At 44.7% G+C, this 19,593-nt stretch overlaps 1 protein-coding gene across 1 annotated transcript in view; it reads left to right on the forward strand.

Moving 5' to 3' along the window:
• Nucleotides 1-12,274: 12,274 nt before the first annotated feature.
• PAQR8 (progestin and adipoQ receptor family member 8) overlaps nt 12,275-19,593 on the forward strand; it is a 68,625-nt gene continuing 61,306 nt past the window's right edge. Inside the window, exon 1 of the mRNA XM_044302957.1 lies at nt 12,275-12,382. The gene's annotated coding sequence lies outside the window, so the exon portion shown is untranslated. The remainder of the gene's footprint in view (nt 12,383-19,593) is intronic.

Consider the following 19,593-nt stretch of genomic DNA (forward strand, 5'->3'; position numbering starts at 1 on the left):
ATATGTCAACTGACGCATTCATCAACGCCTTGAGATGTTTCATAACCATTAGAGGTACTGTCAGAGAGCTTAGATCTGACCAAGGATCTAATTTTGTCAGAGCGAAGAATGAATTGAAGAAAGCTCTAAAAGATAAAGATAAAGAAAAAGTAACCGAGTATTTGTTAGAGAAACAGTGTGATTTTCATATGAATGCTCCACATGCAAGCCATACAGGAGGAGTTTGGGAAAGACAAATCAGAACTGTAAGAAATGTGTTAAGTTCAGTGTTAAAAAAGAACACCGGAAGAATAGATGATGCTTCACTTAAGACCCTATTCTATGAAGTAATGTCTATTGTTAATAGTCGTCCACTTACAGCTGATAACATCAATGATCCAACAAGTTTGGACCCTTTAACTCCCAACCATCTACTTTACCTTAAAGGGACACTGACAGGCCCAATAAGCATATTTAGCTATATATATGACTGCACAGGTCTTCTAAAGTGTATTAAAATCATATAAGTATGCCCCCTGTCCACCTTATAAATAAAGTAAAGTGATGTTTTATAACCTGGTAGAATCGTCTTCTTTCTGCCCAAGGGGCGGCGTTTCAGCTTCTCTTGCGCCCAGCCAGCCGCCCCCAACCGCCGATTTGAAGCGCCGCCCAGCTCATCAATATTCACTTCGCTGGGCAGCTTCTGCTGTCCCCGCTCTGAAGCGCTGCTCTGAAAAGTGCCCGGCGCAGGAGCAGAACGCAGAGGCTGAAGTAGCCTCTAAGAAGCAGAGGAGGAGACGCAGGCGCGATGTGATCCCGGCCAGCGAGGGTGCCGGGCGCATGCGCTGAAGATGAAATGGAGTCCGATACCCATAGCTTTGTACTGGGCATGCGCCAGATCTTGTAAACTCGGGGACAGCAGAAGCCGCCTAGCGAAGTGAATATTGATGAGTTGGGCGGCGCTTCAAAACGGCGGTTGGGGGCGGCTGGCTGGGCGCAAGTGGAGCTGAAACGCTGCCCCTTGGGCAGAAAGAAGACAATTCTACCAGGTTATAAAACATCAGTTTACTGTATTTATAAGGTGGACACTTGATAAGACCTGTACAGTCATCTATATACCTAAATATGCTTATTGGGCCTGTCAGTGTCCCTTTAAGTCTGATTACATACAGTCACCACCTGGCAAGTTTACCAAAGAGGATTTATATGCCAAAAGGAGATGGCGAAGAGTTCAATATCTATCAGAACAGTTTTGGAATACATGGAGAAAAGAGTACTTAGCCAATCTTATGCTAAGAAGTAAATGGCAAACACCCAAAAGAAATGTCCAAGTTGGTGACATAGTGTTAGTGAAGATTTACCTAGAAGTCAATGGAAATGGGACAAAGTTCTAGAAGTTCAAAAGGATGAAGACAAACTAGTAAGAAGAGTGTTGCTACAAATAATTAAAACTTGACAAAAAAGGAAAACGTCTCACTACTCCACTCAAGTTGGAACGTCCTATACAGAAGTTAGTTGTTCTACTTGAGAGTGATAAAAGACACTTGGAAGTTGAGTACCTGATGGAAAATTCCTCAAATTCATGTTCAAGTCCTATGACTAAGAACATAGAATTATAGGTAATTTTGGTGGGAGTGTAGCTGGCCAGCTAAGACCTGTCCTAGGTTGCTAATATAGCTTGTGTGTTTATACAGCTAGACCTGCCAATAACCTTAATACAGGTCTTATGTTTGTGTGTTAAAGACAAAAGCAGAGTTATTTACTGTGACTTCATGTTTAGATGTCATAAAACTGTTATATATATATACAGGGCTTTTTTTCTGGCGGAACGCACCGGAACGGCATTCCGCCACCTTTTGACATCGCAGCCTGCCATGCTCCAGCATCGCAGGCTGCGATATATCAGCGGGGAGGGACTGGGAGGAGGAGCTGGGGGCCGGTGCGTTCACTGTGCTCCGGCCCCGCCTCTCCAGTACAGTTATAAAATGTGTAATTAAATTAATAATGATTCATGCTGCCCCCTCTGTAGTATAACATTGAATATATTGTACTCACAGGGCTACTGTTATCGTAATGCAGGCCGGCCGGGCAGACGAGCGGCAGCGTCACTGACTGACGTCACGTGCCTGCGCCGCCTACTTTATGAATGAAGCAGGCGGCGCAGGCACGTGATGTCAGTCAGTGACGCTGCCGCTCGTCTGCCCGGCCGGCCTGCATTACGATAACAGTAGCCCTGTGAGTACAATATATTCAATGTTATACTACAGAGGGGGCAGCATGAATCATTATTAATTGAATTACAATGGGGGGGGTCTGTGGATGACACTGTTATGGGGTGGGGGTCTGTGGATGGCACTGTTATGGGGTGGGGGGTCTGTGGATGACACTGTTATGGGGTGGGGGGGGTCTGTGGCTGACACTGTTATGGGGTGGGGGGGTCTGTGGATGGCACTGTTATGGGGTGGGGGGGTCTGTGGATGGCACTGTTATGGGGTGGGGGGGTCTGTGGATGGCACTGTTATTAGGTGGGGGGGTCTGTGGATGGCACTGTTATGGGGTGGGGGGGGTCTGTGGATGGCACTGTTATGGGGTGGGGGGTCTGTGGATGGCACTGTTATGGGGTGGGGGGGTCTGTGGATGGCACTGTTATGGGGTGGGGGGGGTCTGTGGATGGCACTGTTATGGGGTGGGGGGTCTGTGGATGGCACTGTTATAGGATGGGGGGGGTCTGTGGATGGCACTGTTATGGGGTGGGGGGGGTCTGTGGATGGCACTGTTATGGGGTGGGGGGGTCTGTGGATGGCATTGTTATAGGATGGGGGGTCTGTAGATGGCACTGTTATAGGATGGGGGATCTGTGGATGCCATCCACAGATCCCCTATAACAGTGCCATCCACAGATCCTCCACCCCATAACAGTGCCATCCCCAGATCCCCCATTAACAGTGCCATCCCCAGATCCCCCATTAACAGTGCCATCCCCATCTGGGGGGTTTCTTTGCTGGGCTGGACTTTTATAGCCCCCCCAAATTTTACTTGCATCCCTGTTCTCTAAAGGGGCGGTTTTATGGGGCGGTCCTAGGGGTGGGTAGGGGGGCGGTCCTAGGGGTGGGTAGGGGCATGGCCAGCGGAGGGGGGTGAGTTCCACCACCTTTTCTCTGAGAAAAAAAGCCCTTGACAAAGGCTCCATGGAGAGGGCTGAAATGCTGCATCGCGTTTAAGTGTGAATAAACGTCACTGAACTTTCACAAGACCGGAGTGCTGCCATTTTTTTGATATTTTTATATATATATATATATAGTGTTCACAGAAGCAGAAAAGATAATATGCCTTTAAGATTCATTATATGGAACAGCAGAAACAACAGAAAGCATAGAGTTAAACTGTTGTTGCTGGGCAGGAGTCTAGACCCATCACAGCCAGCCTAACGCACAGCAGGAGTCTTGTCCAATCACAGCCAGTCTCACACACAGCCTGTGTGGGAAATTCCCCTAGCAGGAGCTGCTAGAATCATTACACCAGAGGAGAGAAGCTGGAACAGACATTCACTCCACTAAGAGCTGTGTTTTATGAAAGCAGAGAGGCCAAAATAGGTATTTAAAACAGTTATATAATGTTCCTAGTGTTAATATAGAGAGTAGAACTGTATACTGAACCAGTTATATGTGTGTTTACTTACAGTTCCACCAATTGCAAACTACAAAGTTCACAATCCAAACAAATTGCATACAAATGCGAACTGCTCATACCAGATCATAAGACATTGTATAGAGCAAACTGCAAACCAAGTAGAAGCAAGTGAACTATTGGTTAGACCTCAGATATACCTCTCAGAGAGATCATAAAGTGCTTAAATAACTTAAAGTGAGAGTACAGATACTGAAGAGAGAACTATATCCAACATTTTATGTTGAATAACAAGATTGAACAGTTGAACCACCATCTTATGCATACCGCCATTTTATGATACTTTATTCAACACGTGTTTTGTACATGGACTATCTGCTGCGGAGGGGGCAGTGGTATATGAAGAAAAGTTGAAATTAATAAAGAGGTTATTTCAAGCATTTGGTGTGCTCTTTGAACCTATCGCTTCTATAGAACGGCGCTAGAGGAATTACAGATTAATAGACAGTCTGGTTAGACTAAAAGTCAGAGATATTACAATTCTTCTAATGCCACAGCACAAAAGGCACTTGATAGTGCTGTGCCTGCCACAGAGCAGACGGAGCAGAAACGTGCTCTTTTGCGTTTCCAGAATACATAAAAAAAATGGCTTCCCCTATTTCTCAACTTTTATTTCGAAGAAACATTTGCATAGTAACTCTATGGAGAGTGATAAATAAAGAGGAAGCCCCGGGGTGGGACGTAAACCACACTGTCCAAAGGAAACCTGGACTTAAAGGATAAAAAATAGCCTTCATTTAATAACATCTGTATTTCCAAAAGGGTTGTCCCAAGATTAGGAAATGTGATAAGTATCTGAAAGCTGAAGGTTCCCAACGATCATATGAATGGGTGGTCCATTCTCCCCTGTTTGCACAGAAAGTGTGTCACTCCATTCAAAACCTATGGGACTGTAGAATATGGCCAAGCAATGCACTTGGCTACCTCCATCAATCCCATAGCTATTGAATGCAGCGGCGCATGGGACCTCCTCTAAGTGATAGGTTTTGATCTTCGGAAAACCTCTTTAAACATACAACTATAATTAAAAGAAGGGCCCCTCATTTGTATGGAGTAGCAGTAGCGCATGAACGTTAACGCTCCATTCAGTAGCTATGTGACTGATGGAGAAAGTCAACTACATTGTTCCGCTATACTTTGAAAGGCGCGGGAGCGCATTGAAACAAGGGAAAAAAGGAACCCCCTCTCTTGTGATTGGTGGGGGTTCCAGTGGTGGGACCCCCAGTGATCAGACACTAATCACCTATCCTGTGGATAGACCAGGACATTCTCATACTAGCACTATAAAATAGGATTGGTTCTCTGTTACGGACAATGGTTGTGGAACCACTGTGCCAACTAACCGGTTTGATTTTAGGGCTAGTCCTGAGGGCATTATCCTGGCAGTCCCGTGGTTTTAACCCTTTACCCCTATACAGGGACCTGGTCTTTGCTGCAGGGGAGTCTCTGGGCCACTACCTCACAGAGGTCAGAGACTCGAAGGCAAAGCACACAGACAGAACCAGGTTGAGGTCAGGCAGGCCGAATCCATGTGGATCCAAGACAAAACATAGACAGAACCAGACTGAAATCAGGCAGACAGAGTACATGCAAAGTCCACAGAACAGACTCAGGGTAATGGCAGACAGAACTAGGTCAGAATTCAGACAACAGGCAGAAGAAGGAGCACAGGTAAGTAAACAGACCAGTCTATCCAAAAGCAATGCTTAGCCTTTTAAACAGGCCTCAAAGCAGACTTGGCTAATAGCTAAATCAGCATCTCATCTGCAAGTAGCTCTTTCCAGGTAACTACCATTTATTAGAGCAGAGAAACTTGGCTTAGCCAGCCGAAGGGCCTTTGTCGGGTTCTGGGGGTACTCTTTCTATTATGGAGCAAGCCTAGTATGTGTGAGGAATTTTGTAGGCCAGGCAACACTGCCCCGGGTTTCTGGAAAAACATATATTGAAATTAGAATATCTTACTTCTGCTGGCATCAGAGAGGCTTAGCTTTCCTTTATTTCTTTGGAACATAAGCTAATTTGCATGCAGTGGTTTTTGTCCAGCATATTTATCTCCACCAGACCCCAATATATTCAAAGGGGCAGGTGGGCATTGCTAGATCCAGAAAGCTCTGGCAGACTGTTCTCTGTCGGAACTATACCATGAGTGTGAAAGAGAGGGGAAAAAAAGCTAATTTTCTCCAGATGCCAGTAGAGGATGCCAACTAGTTTGCATCTATTTTTTTTCCAGGAAACCCAGAGTAGTATTACTTGGCCTACAATACTCCCCATTCATACTAGGTTCTCTCCATAATGAGAATGAGTACCTCCCCAAGATCCTGACAAAGGCCTCTCAGCTAGTTAAACCAAATGTCTCTGCTCTGATAAAGAGTAATCATTGGGAAAGAGCTATTTGAAGATGAGATGCTGACTTAGCTATTAGCCAAGTTATACTTTAAAGTCTGTTTAAAAAGCGAACCAGTGACACAGTTGTTCCTCTCTTATTTCAAGACATTTGCTTATCTCTAATTGTCACCTTATACAGGTAAGGAGTTGCTTATTGTGTGCATTGCATCTGGTTGTGATGTGTTACAGTTGTAAATTTACTTATTGTGTTACACTGTATGGAAGTGGTGTAATACAAATGTGGACTTTTCATTTTATAATTTTGTATCCGACAGCGATGAGTTACAGTATAAAACTTGTATATACAGCTCCACTGTGTCTAGCAGTGTTATTTAGCAGTGCTGTGATGCTGTGGGGAGGTTGTATATTATGTTACACTGTATCTGGTAGTGTTATTACAGTTCAGTAGTATTACAGTATATTGTATTATACTGTATCTGGTTGTGATGTATTACAGTCGCAGATTTATGTATTGTGTTACACTGTATATGGTTGTGGTGTGATATACTATAGTAGTTGGGTACAGTGGATGTAGCAGTGTTATGATGTAGTGAGAAAATTGTGGATTGTGTTAAACTGTATCTGGCAGTGATGAGATGCAATTACGGTGTTATACATTATGTTACATTGTATCTAGCAATGTTATGTTACAGTATGGTAGTTGTATATTGTGTTACACTGTGGTGATGTGATACACAGTGTTCGGCTGGATGTAGCAGTGTAGTAATGCAGTGAGGAGGTTGTGGATAGTGTTGCACTGGATCTGCTGGTGATGTGATACACTATAGTAGTTGTGTACAGTGTTCGGCTGGATGTAGCAGTGTAGTGATGCGGTGAGGAAGTTGTGGATAGTGTTGCACTAGATCTGCTGGTGATGTGATACACTATAGTAGTTGTGTACAGTGCTCGGCTGGATGTAGCAGTGTAGTGATGCGGTGAGGAGGTTGTGGATAGTGTTGCACTAGATCTGCTGGTGATGTGATACACTATAGTAGTTGTGTACAGTGCTCGGCTGGATGTAGCAGTGTAGTGATGCGGTGAGGAGGTTGTGGATAGTGTTGCACTAGATCTGCTGGTGATGTGATACACTATAGTAGTTGTGTACAGTGCTCGGCTGGATGTAGCAGTGTAGTGATGCGGTGAGGAGGTTGTGGATAGTGTTGTACTGGATATGCTGGTGATGTGATACACTATAGTAGTTGTGTACAGTGCTCGGCTGGATGTAGCAGTGTAGTGATGCGGTGAGGAGGTTGTGGATAGTGTTGCACTGGATCTGCTGGTGATGTGATACACTATAGTAGTTGTGTACAGTGTTCGGCTGGATGTAGCAGTGTTGTGATGCGGTGAGGAGGTTGTGGATAGTGTTGCACTAGATCTGCTGGTGATGTGATACACTATAGTAGTTGTGTACAGTGCTCGGCTGGATGTAGCAGTGTAGTGATGCGGTGAGGAGGTTGTGGATAGTGTTGCACTAGATCTGCTGGTGATGTGATACACTATAGTAGTTGTGTACAGTGCTCGGCTGGATGTAGCAGTGTAGTGATGCGGTGAGGAGGTTGTGGATAGTGTTGCACTGGATCTGCTGGTGATGTGATACACTATAGTAGTTGTGTACAGTGCTCGGCTGGATGTAGCAGTGTAGTGATGCGGTGAGGAAGTTGTGGATAGTGTTGCACTAGATCTGCTGGTGATGTGATACACTATAGTAGTTGTGTACAGTGCTCGGCTGGATGTAGCAGTGTAGTGATGCGGTGAGGAAGTTGTGGATAGTGTTGCACTAGATCTGCTGGTGATGTGATACACTATAGTAGTTGTGTACAGTGCTCGGCTGGATGTAGCAGTGTAGTGATGCGGTGAGGAAGTTGTGGATAGTGTTGCACTAGATCTGCTGGTGATGTGATACACTATAGTAGTTGTGTACAGTGCTCGGCTGGATGTAGCAGTGTAGTGATGCAGTGAGGAAGTTGTGGATAGTGTTGCACTAGATCTGCTGGTGATGTGATACACTATAGTAGTTGTGTACAGTGCTCGGCTGGATGTAGCAGTGTAGTGATGCGGTGAGGAGGTTGTGGATAGTGTCGCACTAGATCTGCTGGTGATGTGATACACTATAGTAGTTGTGTACAGTGCTCGGCTGGATGTAGCAGTGTAGTGATGCGGTGAGGAAGTTGTGGATAGTGTTGCACTAGATCTGCTGGTGATGTGATACACTATAGTAGTTGTGTACAGTGCTCGGCTGGATGTAGCAGTGTAGTGATGCGGTGAGGAAGTTGTGGATAGTGTTGCACTAGATCTGCTGGTGATGTGATACACTATAGTAGTTGTGTACAGTGCTCGGCTGGATGTAGCAGTGTAGTGATGCGGTGAGGAAGTTGTGGATAGTGTTGCACTAGATCTGCTGGTGATGTGATACACTATAGTAGTTGTGTACAGTGCTCGGCTGGATGTAGCAGTGTAGTGATGCGGTGAGGAAGGTTGTGGATAGTGTTGCACTAGATCTGCTGGTGATGTGATACACTATAGTAGTTGTGTACAGTGCTCGGCTGGATGTAGCAGTGTAGTGATGCGGTGAGGAAGTTGTGGATAGTGTTGCACTAGATCTGCTGGTGATGTGATACACTATAGTAGTTGTGTACAGTGCTCGGCTGGATGTAGCAGTGTAGTGATGCGGTGAGGAAGTTGTGGATAGTGTTGCACTAGATCTGCTGGTGATGTGATACACTATAGTAGTTGTGTACAGTGCTCGGCTGGATGTAGCAGTGTAGTGATGCGGTGAGGAAGTTGTGGATAGTGTTGCACTGGATCTGCTGGTGATGTGATACACTATAGTAGTTGTGTACAGTGCTCGGCTGGATGTAGCAGTGTAGTGATGCGGTGAGGAAGTTGTGGATAGTGTTGCACTGGATCTGCTGGTGATGTGATACACTATAGTAGTTGTGTACAGTGCTCGGCTGGATGTAGCAGTGTAGTGATGCGGTGAGGAAGTTGTGGATAGTGTTGCACTAGATCTGCTGGTGATGTGATACACTATAGTAGTTGTGTACAGTGCTCGGCTGGATGTAGCAGTGTAGTGATGCGGTGAGGAAGTTGTGGATAGTGTTGCACTAGATCTGCTGGTGATGTGATACACTATAGTAGTTGTGTACAGTGCTCGGCTGGATGTAGCAGTGTAGTGATGCGGTGAGGAAGTTGTGGATAGTGTTGCACTAGATCTGCTGGTGATGTGATACACTATAGTAGTTGTGTACAGTGCTCGGCTGGATGTAGCAGTGTAGTGATGCGGTGAGGAAGTTGTGGATAGTGTTGCACTAGATCTGCTGGTGATGTGATACACTATAGTAGTTGTGTACAGTGCTCGGCTGGATGTAGCAGTGTAGTGATGCGGTGAGGAAGTTGTGGATAGTGTTGCACTAGATCTGCTGGTGATGTGATACACTATAGTAGTTGTGTACAGTGCTCGGCTGGATGTAGCAGTGTAGTGATGCGGTGAGGAAGTTGTGGATAGTGTTGCACTAGATCTGCTGGTGATGTGATACACTATAGTAGTTGTGTACAGTGCTCGGCTGGATGTAGCAGTGTAGTGATGCGGTGAGGAAGTTGTGGATAGTGTTGCACTAGATCTGCTGGTGATGTGATACACTATAGTAGTTGTGTACAGTGCTCGGCTGGATGTAGCAGTGTAGTGATGCGGTGAGGAAGTTGTGGATAGTGTTGCACTAGATCTGCTGGTGATGTGATACACTATAGTAGTTGTGTACAGTGCTCGGCTGGATGTAGCAGTGTAGTGATGCGGTGAGGAAGTTGTGGATAGTGTTGCACTAGATCTGCTGGTGATGTGATACACTATAGTAGTTGTGTACAGTGCTCGGCTGGATGTAGCAGTGTAGTGATGCGGTGAGGAAGTTGTGGATAGTGTTGCACTAGATCTGCTGGTGATGTGATACACTATAGTAGTTGTGTACAGTGCTCGGCTGGATGTAGCAGTGTAGTGATGCGGTGAGGAAGTTGTGGATAGTGTTGCACTAGATCTGCTGGTGATGTGATACACTATAGTAGTTGTGTACAGTGCTCGGCTGGATGTAGCAGTGTAGTGATGCGGTGAGGAAGTTGTGGATAGTGTTGCACTGGATATGCTGGTGATGTGATACACTATAGTAGTTGTGTACAGTGCTCGGCTGGATGTAGCAGTGTAGTGATGCGGTGAGGAAGTTGTGTATAGTGTTGCACTAGATCTGCTGGTGATGTGATACACTATAGTAGTTGTGTACAGTGCTCGGCTGGATGTAGCAGTGTAGTGATGCGGTGGGGAAGTTGTGGATAGTGTTGCACTGGATCTGCTGGTGATGTGATACACTATAGTAGTTGTGTACAGTGCTCGGCTGGATGTAGCAGTGTAGTGATGCGGTGAGGAAGTTGTGGATAGTGTTGTACTGGATCTGCTGGTGATGTGATACACTAAAGTAGTTGTGTACAGTGCTCGGCTGGATGTAGCAGTGTTGTAATGCAGTGAGGAAGTTGTAATAGTGTTGCACTGGATATGCTGGTGATGTGATACACTATAGTAGTTGTGTACAGTGCTCGGCTGAATGTAGCAGTGTAGTGATGCAGTGAGGAAGTTGTGGATAGTGTTGCACTGGATATGCTGGTGATGTGATACACTATAGTAGTTGTGTACAGTGCTCGGCTGGATGTAGCAGTGTAGTGATGCGGTGAGGAGGTTGTGGATAGTGTTGTGCTGGATCTGCTGGTGATGTGATACACTATAGTAGTTGTGTACAGTGCTCGGCTGGATGTAGCAGTGTAGTGATGCAGTGAGGAGGTTGTGGATAGTGTTGCACTGGATATGCTGGTGATGTGATACACTATAGTAGTTGTGTACAGTGCTCGGCTGGATGTAGCAGTGTAGTGATGCGGTGAGGAGGTTGTGGATAGTGTTGCACTGGATATGCTGGTGATGTGATACACTATAGTAGTTGTGTACAGTGCTCGGCTGGATGTAGCAGTGTAGTGATGCGGTGAGGAAGTTGTGGATAGTGTTGCACTAGATCTGCTGGTGATGTGATACACTATAGTAGTTGTGTACAGTGCTCAGCTGGATGTAGCAGTGTAGTGATGCAGTGAGGAAGTTGTGGATAGTGTTGCACTGGATCTGCTGGTGATGTGATACACTATAGTAGTTGTGTACAGTGCTCGGCTGGATGTAGCAGTGTAGTGATGCAGTGAGGAAGTTGTGGATAGTGTTGCACTGGATCTGCTGGTGATGTGATACACTATAGTAGTTGTGTACAGTGCTTCGGCTGGATGTAGCAGTGTAGTGATGCGGTGAGGAAGTTGTGGATAGTGTTGCACTAGATCTGCTGGTGATGTGATACACTATAGTAGTTGTGTACAGTGCTCGGCTGGATGTAGCAGTGTAGTGATGCGGTGAGGAGGTTGTGGATAGTGTCGCACTGGATCTGCTGGTGATGTGATACACTATAGTAGTTGTGTACAGTGCTCGGCTGGATGTAGCAGTGTTGTGATGCAGTGAGGAAGTTGTGGATAGTGTTGCACTAGATCTGCTGGTGATGTGATACACTATAGTAGTTGTGTACAGTGCTCGGCTGGATGTAGCAGTGTAGTGATGCGGTGAGGAAGTTGTGGATAGTGTTGCACTAGATCTGCTGGTGATGTGATACACTATAGTAGTTGTGTACAGTGCTCGGCTGGATGTAGCAGTGTAGTGATGCGGTGAGGAAGTTGTGGATAGTGTTGCACTAGATCTGCTGGTGATGTGATACACTATAGTAGTCGTGTACAGTGCTCGGCTGGATGTAGCAGTGTAGTGATGCGGTGAGGAAGTTGTGGATAGTGTCGCACTAGATCTGCTGGTGATGTGATACACTATAGTAGTTGTGTACAGTGCTCGGCTGGATGTAGCAGTGTAGTGATGCGGTGAGGAAGTTGTGGATAGTGTTGCACTGGATCTGCTGGTGATGTGATACACTATAGTAGTTGTGTACAGTGCTCGGCTGGATGTAGCAGTGTAGTGATGCGGTGAGGAAGTTGTGGATAGTGTTGCACTAGATCTGCTGGTGATGTGATACACTATAGTAGTTGTGTACAGTGCTCGGCTGGATGTAGCAGTGTTGTGATGCGGAGAGGAAGTTGTGGATAGTGTTGCACTAGATCTGCTGGTGATGTGATCCTCCTCCCGCCTCCTCTTCTGTCTCACTTCTCATAAACACACCCTGTTTGTGATCTGCTTCTGGCTGAACATTCAGCCTCGCCGCTTTATCCAGTCTGACGGCCCCAGGAGGCTCAGCCCGAACTCTGGCGGTACTGCGGGAAGGTATTGTACCCCTGTCCACACTCTCTCGGTGTCACCCCGGCTGCTTATTGTTATTGTCTTCCATTTCCTTGATACTCGCGTTACATCAGACCAAGACAGCATCTCTGCTCCAAGACACTTGTTGTGCTCATGTCACTCACTCCTGCATCGTATGCAGTGCCTGGTCACTGCTGCTGCAGAACATCTTGGTTTAGTCATTAATTTGATGATCAGCTGATGTAGTTAAGGCAGGAAATTGTATAGCTCAAGATGTTCTGGGGCAGCAGTGGTCCAGCTCTTGTAATGGGAGGTTTAATCATGCTTTTACATCGATTTCTATATTGTTTTGAGAATTCCATCCAAAAAGGAAAGTTTAGTTTTCTAAGAAATCTGTATAGCTGTCCTCTACCCAGAAACAGGGTGTGATTGGGGAGACGGGGGTCCACTTTGGTGGTTTTCATGTCGCCTGCCCATTCATTAAGAGGGTGGGAAATAAGTTGTCAAAGTCCTCGCTACTGTGTTTCCTGCACAGTCTGGTCAGATTTCTAGGCAGTCAGGAAACCTAAAGATTATCTTGTCTGCATTTAATTTCGTGGGAGCTATTGTTTCCTGTTATCATCCACTTCAGTGCAGGAATGAGTCCAGAAAACTCCCTGCCCCCACCATCACTGCTTTATCTCAGATGGCTGCGATGCCGGGACCCTCCACAGAAATGTATATAGTGTACAGAGGTGTGAGAGATAACACCGTATGTGGTGTACTGCCCTCCCTGTGAGATATAAGTGCTCCAGGGTTAACCTGTTGCAGGCCTGTCTTGCCTTACCTCTGGGATTCCACTCCTTGCATTATTTTCCTATAGATGGAGAGGGAATGATGTTAGACTAGAATATGGGCATTAGTCCATGAAGGGGTAGTCCCTGAGTATTAAAAACTCCATTGTATAACCCTGACCTGAAGCATTTTATATCCTTATGAGAAATGTCAATAAACCTTCACCTTTGGGGAATATATACTGTATACATACACACCACACTTGTGATGCACTGACAATTCTGCTGCTCAGTCACTGTGTACATACATTACATTACTTATCCTGTACTGATCCTGGGTTACATCCTGCATTATACTCCAGAGCTGCACTCACTATTCTGCTGGTGCAGTCACTGTGTACATACATTACATTACTTATCCTGTACTGATCCTGAGTTACATCCTGTATTATACTCCAGAGCTGCACTCACTATTCTGCTGGTGCAGTCACTGTGTACATGCATTACATTACTTATCCTGTACTGATCCTGAGTTACATCCTGTATTATACTCCAGAGCTGCACTCACTATTCTGCTGGTGCAGTCACTGTGTACAGCATTACATTACTTATCCTGTACTGATCCTGAGTTACATCCTGTATTATACTCCAGAGCTGCACTCACTATTCTGCTGGTGGCAGTCACTGTGTACATACATTACTTATCCTGTACTGAGCCTGAGTTACATCCTGTATTATACTCCAGAGCTGCACTCACTATTCTGCTGGTGCAGTCACTGTGTACATACATTACATTACTTATCCTGTACTGATCCTGAGTTACATCCTGTATTATACTCCAGAGCTGCACTCACTATTCTGCTGGTGCAGTCACTGTGTACATACATTACATTACTTATCCTGTACTGATCCTGAGTTACATCCTGTATTATACTCCAGAGCTGCACTCACTATTCTGCTGGTGGAGTCACTGTGTACATACATTACATTACTTATCCTGTACTGATCCTGAGTTACATCCTGTATTATACTCCAGAGCTGCACTCACTATTCTGCTGGTGCAGTCACTGTGTACATGCATTACATTACTTATCCTGTACTGATCCTGAGTTACATCCTGTATTATACTCCAGAGCTGCACTCACTATTCTGCTGGTGCAGTCACTGTGTACATACATTACTTATCCTGTACTGATCCTGAGTTACATCCTGTATTATACTCCAGAGCTGCACTCACTATTCTGCTGGTGCAGTCACTGTGTACATACATTACTTATCCTGTACTGATCCTGAGTTACATCCTGTATTATACTCCAGAGCTGCACTCACTATTCTGCTGGTGCAGTCACTGTGTACATACATTACTTATCCTGTACTGATCCTGAGTTACATCCTGTATTATACTCCAGAGCTGCACTCACTATTCTGCTGGTGCAGTCACTGTGTACATACATTACTTATCCTGTACTGATCCTGAGTTACATCCTGTATTATACTCCAGAGCTGCACTCACTATTCTGCTGGTGGCAGTCACTGTGTACATACATTACTTATCCTGTACTGATCCTGAGTTACATCCTGTATTATACTCCAGAGCTGTACTCACTATTCTGCTGGTGCAGTCACTGTGTACATACATTACATTACTTATTCTGTACTGATCCTGAGTTACATCCTGTATTATACTCCAGAGCTGCACTCACTATTCTGCTGGTGCAGTCACTGTGTACATACATTACTTATCCTGCACTGATCCTGAGTTACATCCTGTATTATACTCCAGAGCTGCACTCACTATTCTGCTGGTGCAGTCACTGTGTACATGCATTACATTACTATCCTGTACTGATCCTGAGTTACATCCTGTATTATACTCCAGAGCTGCACTCACTATTCTGCTGGTGCAGTCACTGTGTACATGCATTACATTACTATCCTGTACTGATCCTGAGTTACATCCTGTATTATACTCCAGAGCTGCACTCACTATTCTGCTGGTGCAGTCACTGTGTACATGCATTACATTACTTATCCTGTACTGATCCTGAGTTATATCCTGTATTATAAGTCCAGAGCTGCACTCACTATTCTGCTGGTGGTGGAGTCACTGTGTAAATACATTACTTATCCTGTACTGAGCCTGAGTTACATCCTGTATTATACTCCAGAGCTGTACTCACTATTCTGCTGGTGCAGTCACTGTGTACATACATTACTTATTCTGTACTGATCCTGAGTTACATCCTGTATTATACTCCAGAGCTGCACTCACTATTCTGCTGGTGCAGTCACTGTGTACATACATTACTTATCCTGCTACTGATCCTGAGTTACATCCTGTATTATACTCCAGAGCTGCACTCACTATTCTGCTGGTGCAGTCACTGTGTACATGCATTACATTACTATCCTGTACTGATCCTGAGTTACATCCTGTATTATACTCCAGAGCTGCACTCACTATTCTGCTGGTGCAGTCACTGTGTACATGCATTACATTACTTATCCTGTACTGATCCTGAGTTACATCCTGTATTATACTCCAGAGCTGCACTCACTATTCTGCTGGTGCAGTCACTGTGTACATGCATTACATTACTTATACTGTACTGATCCTGAGTTACATCCTGTATTATACTCCGGAGCTGCACTCACTATTCTGCTGGTGCAGTCACTGTGTATATACATTACATTACTTATCCTGTACTGATCCTGAGTTACATCCTGTATTATACTCCAGAGCTGCACTCACTATTCTGCTGGTGCAGTCACTATGTACATGCATTACATTACTTATCCTGTACTGATCCTGAGTTACATCCTGTATGATACTCCAGAGCTGCACTCACTATTCTGCTGGTGGTGGAGTCACTGTGTAAATACATTACTTATCCTGTACTGAGCCTGAGTTACATCCTGTATTATACTCCAGAGCTGTACTCACTATTCTGCTGGTGCAGTCACTGTGTACATACATTACATTACTTATCCTGTACTGATCCTGAGTTACATCCTGTATTATACTCCAGAGCTGCACTCACTATTCTGCTGGTGCAGTCACTGTGTACATACATTACATTACTTATCCTGTACTGATCCTGAGTTACATCCTGTATTATACTCCAGAGCTGCACTCACTATTCTGCTGGTGCAGTCACTGTGTACATACATTACTTATCCTGTACTGATCCTGAGTTACATCCTGTATTATACTCCAGAGCTGCACTCACTGTTCTGCTGGTGCAGTCACTGTGTACATACATTACATTACTTATCCTGTACTGATCCTGAGTTACATCCTGTATTATACTCCAGAGCTGCACTCACTATTCTGCTGGTGCAGTCACTGTGTACATACATTACTTATCCTGTACTGATCCTGAGTTACATCCTGTATTATACTCCAGAGCTGCACTCACTGTTCTGCTGGTGCAGTCACTGTGTACATACATTACATTACTTATCCTGTACTGATCCTGAGTTACATCCTGTATTATACTCCAGAGCTGCACTCACTATTCTGCTGGTGAAGTCACTGTGTACATACATTACATTACTTATCCTGTACTGATCCTGAGTTACATCCTGTATTATACTGCAGAGCTGCACTCACTATTCTGCTGGTGCAGTCACTGTGTACATACATTACATTACTTATCCTGTACTGATCCTGAGTTACATCCTGTATTATACTCCAGAGCTGCACTCACTATTCTGCTGGTGCAGTCACTGTGTACATACATTACTTATCCTGAGTTACCATTTTTTAAAGGAATAGCAGGAAGTCTTTGATACCAGACACTAGAAGTACAGTACATGGGGGTGTGGACCGGGGGGTATGTTCAGTGTTTGATGGAGGTGACATGACTGAGAACCCACGTCTGTCACCTAATATGTTTTAGAAAATTTCTGTTAGACTAATATTATATATACGGTACACTACATTCTGTATTTTCAAATTTAAAATTACTTTTAATATTTTTTAGAGGCTCCACCCCCATCCATCCTCCTAAAACATACAATTTAACAGCTTTCTGTAGATATCTACAGCTGATGGGTCTATTATGTGAATATTGAGCAAAGCTCCACCCCATAGACTAAGAGATAGGCACACCCCTTGGACTCATTCAGAGATAGACACGCCTCCTTGACTCATTCAGAGATAAACATACTCCATAGACTCATTCAGAGATAGACACACCCCTTAGACTCATTCAGAGATAGACACACCTCCTTGACTCATTCAGAGATAGACACATCCCTTAGACTGATTCAGAGATAGACACACCCCTTAGACTCATTCAGAGATAGACACACCCCTTAGACTCATTCAGAGATAGACACACCCCTTAGACTCATTCAGAGATAGACACACCCCTTAGACTCATTCAGAGATAGACACACCCCTTAGACTCATTCAGAGATTGACCCACCCCTTCGGCTCATTCAGAGATACCCATCTTAGACGTTATTTAAAGGGGTATCCAAACCATTGACATTTATGGCAAAGTATTTACAGGATGCATCAAAAAATTTGATTATTGTTGGCCTCACCTGTGCAGTCCCCATCCTAAGTATGGGGAGGACGCCTTAAGTGGCTGAAAAGGATAGGAGAAGGAAAGATCAGCCATGGCTTAGCCCATAAGAGTCAATAGTCCCACCTATTAGACATAAATGATGCATCCTATGGATATGACAGAAATTCCAGTGCTGGGAATGCCCCTTTAAAGGGTTTATAAAATCTATTTTCATATATCCTGCTAGGGAATTTGAAGTTCAGGATTCAGGATCTTCATCCCTTGGCCAAACTGGTTGCTCTGGAGGACCTGTCCTGTCCTACAGTACATAGACAACCCATTGATATGAATGGACGTGGTGTAATTCTTATTTTTCCCTCTGGAGGTGCTGCAGAGAAATTGAACACTTACTGCAAGGTTCACCTACAAATTACAGCTGTCTGCTGGAGAACACCTTGTGATCTGCTAAATGTCACAGGTCCCTTCTAACACATAAGGACTGTCCAAAGCAGAGAACTCTGCTTATATGTAGTGGTGAATTTGAGGTTTATTTAGTACCCAGTCAGTCTGGGCACACTTGCCCGCAGATTTTATGAAAGACTATCTTGCAAAGTTGACTGCAAAAGAGGTAGAATTCATGATAATTTGTGCCAAATGTCCTCATTCCCAGGAGGAACAGGGGCAGGACATCGAATGTAGAGTACCCCTTTAAACCAATATAAATATTATGTGAGAAATTTGAAAGATATATACAGTGAAATTACCGTTTCGGTCACATACAAAATTTCCCTGATCCATCTATTGGTCTTGTTGGACAATGAAAGGTTCAGGGTACCACTGGGAAAAGATCTTGCACTGCAGCAGGATGAGCGTGTCCCATCAGTCGGCGGCCTCATCAGGAAAGTTAAACGTTAACAAGGAACACATTTGTTGATGGCTCTGGGTAGAAAGCAATTCTAGGAACTGTTATTGAGCATAATCAGCTGCAGAACAAGTAATGTAGGAAACAGCAATTAAAGGAGCAGTAAACAAAAACATCCTAAAATGCTAGGCTTGGAAGTGACCAGCAAGACAAAATTAGATACATGGAAACATTTTGAATCTTTGCAGCCTATCAAAAGTTTTTAGCTTTCCTGCAGAGCAGAAAAATCCTTGCTTTTGGCAGCCTATAGGGGGCGGAAAGGCGCCTGCAGAAGTTCCCACATAGCAGGGGTACTCAACTAGTCTACTTATCTGAGTCTGTGTTCAGATGAAGGTCCTAGATGACCACCAACAGTAAACATGTCTTCTGTGCATAGAAAAACCAGACCAGATCCCAAAATGAATTTAGACCCCAGAAAGATCAGCTAAACTTATTCAGAGTTCAGACCACAGACCAGACCCTCAAAATTCATTCAGACCCCAGAACAGACATATACAATTAATGAGACCTCAGACCAGACTGCTAAAATTTATCAGACCTCAGACCAGAACCTTAAATTAATTCAGACCCCAACACGCACCCCTAAGATTAATTAAGACCCCCTAAACAAACCAGGTCCAAGTCAGCCCCTAAAATGAATTCATACCCCAGACCAGCCCCCAAAAATGAATTCAGACCCTAAACCAGTATCTAGGTTAAATCAGACTCCAGACCAGCCCGCAAAAATTTATTCAGACCGTAGACCATTACGTAAGGCAATTCAGACCCCAGACCTGTCATGGTCTTACCTTCTTACTGTTCTCCTTCGTTTGACATGTGCTGGCGGCCATCTTGGTTTCTGGGTTTCTTGTAGCCTCCCACCCTGCGGCTTCTCCTTCCCACTGGGAGGAGCTGGATGCCTAGCTCATATATATAGGAGGTCTGTGGCTTCAGTTCCTTGCTTGGTCCTCCTGTGTTCACATGCTTCTAAGACTGCTGCTGCTTCTGGTTCCTGATCCTGGCCTCGTCTGACTACCCCGTTGG

The sequence above is a fragment of the Bufo gargarizans genome, chromosome 8, assembly GCF_014858855.1.
Source record: "Bufo gargarizans isolate SCDJY-AF-19 chromosome 8, ASM1485885v1, whole genome shotgun sequence".
NCBI lineage: Eukaryota > Metazoa > Chordata > Amphibia > Anura > Bufonidae > Bufo > Bufo gargarizans.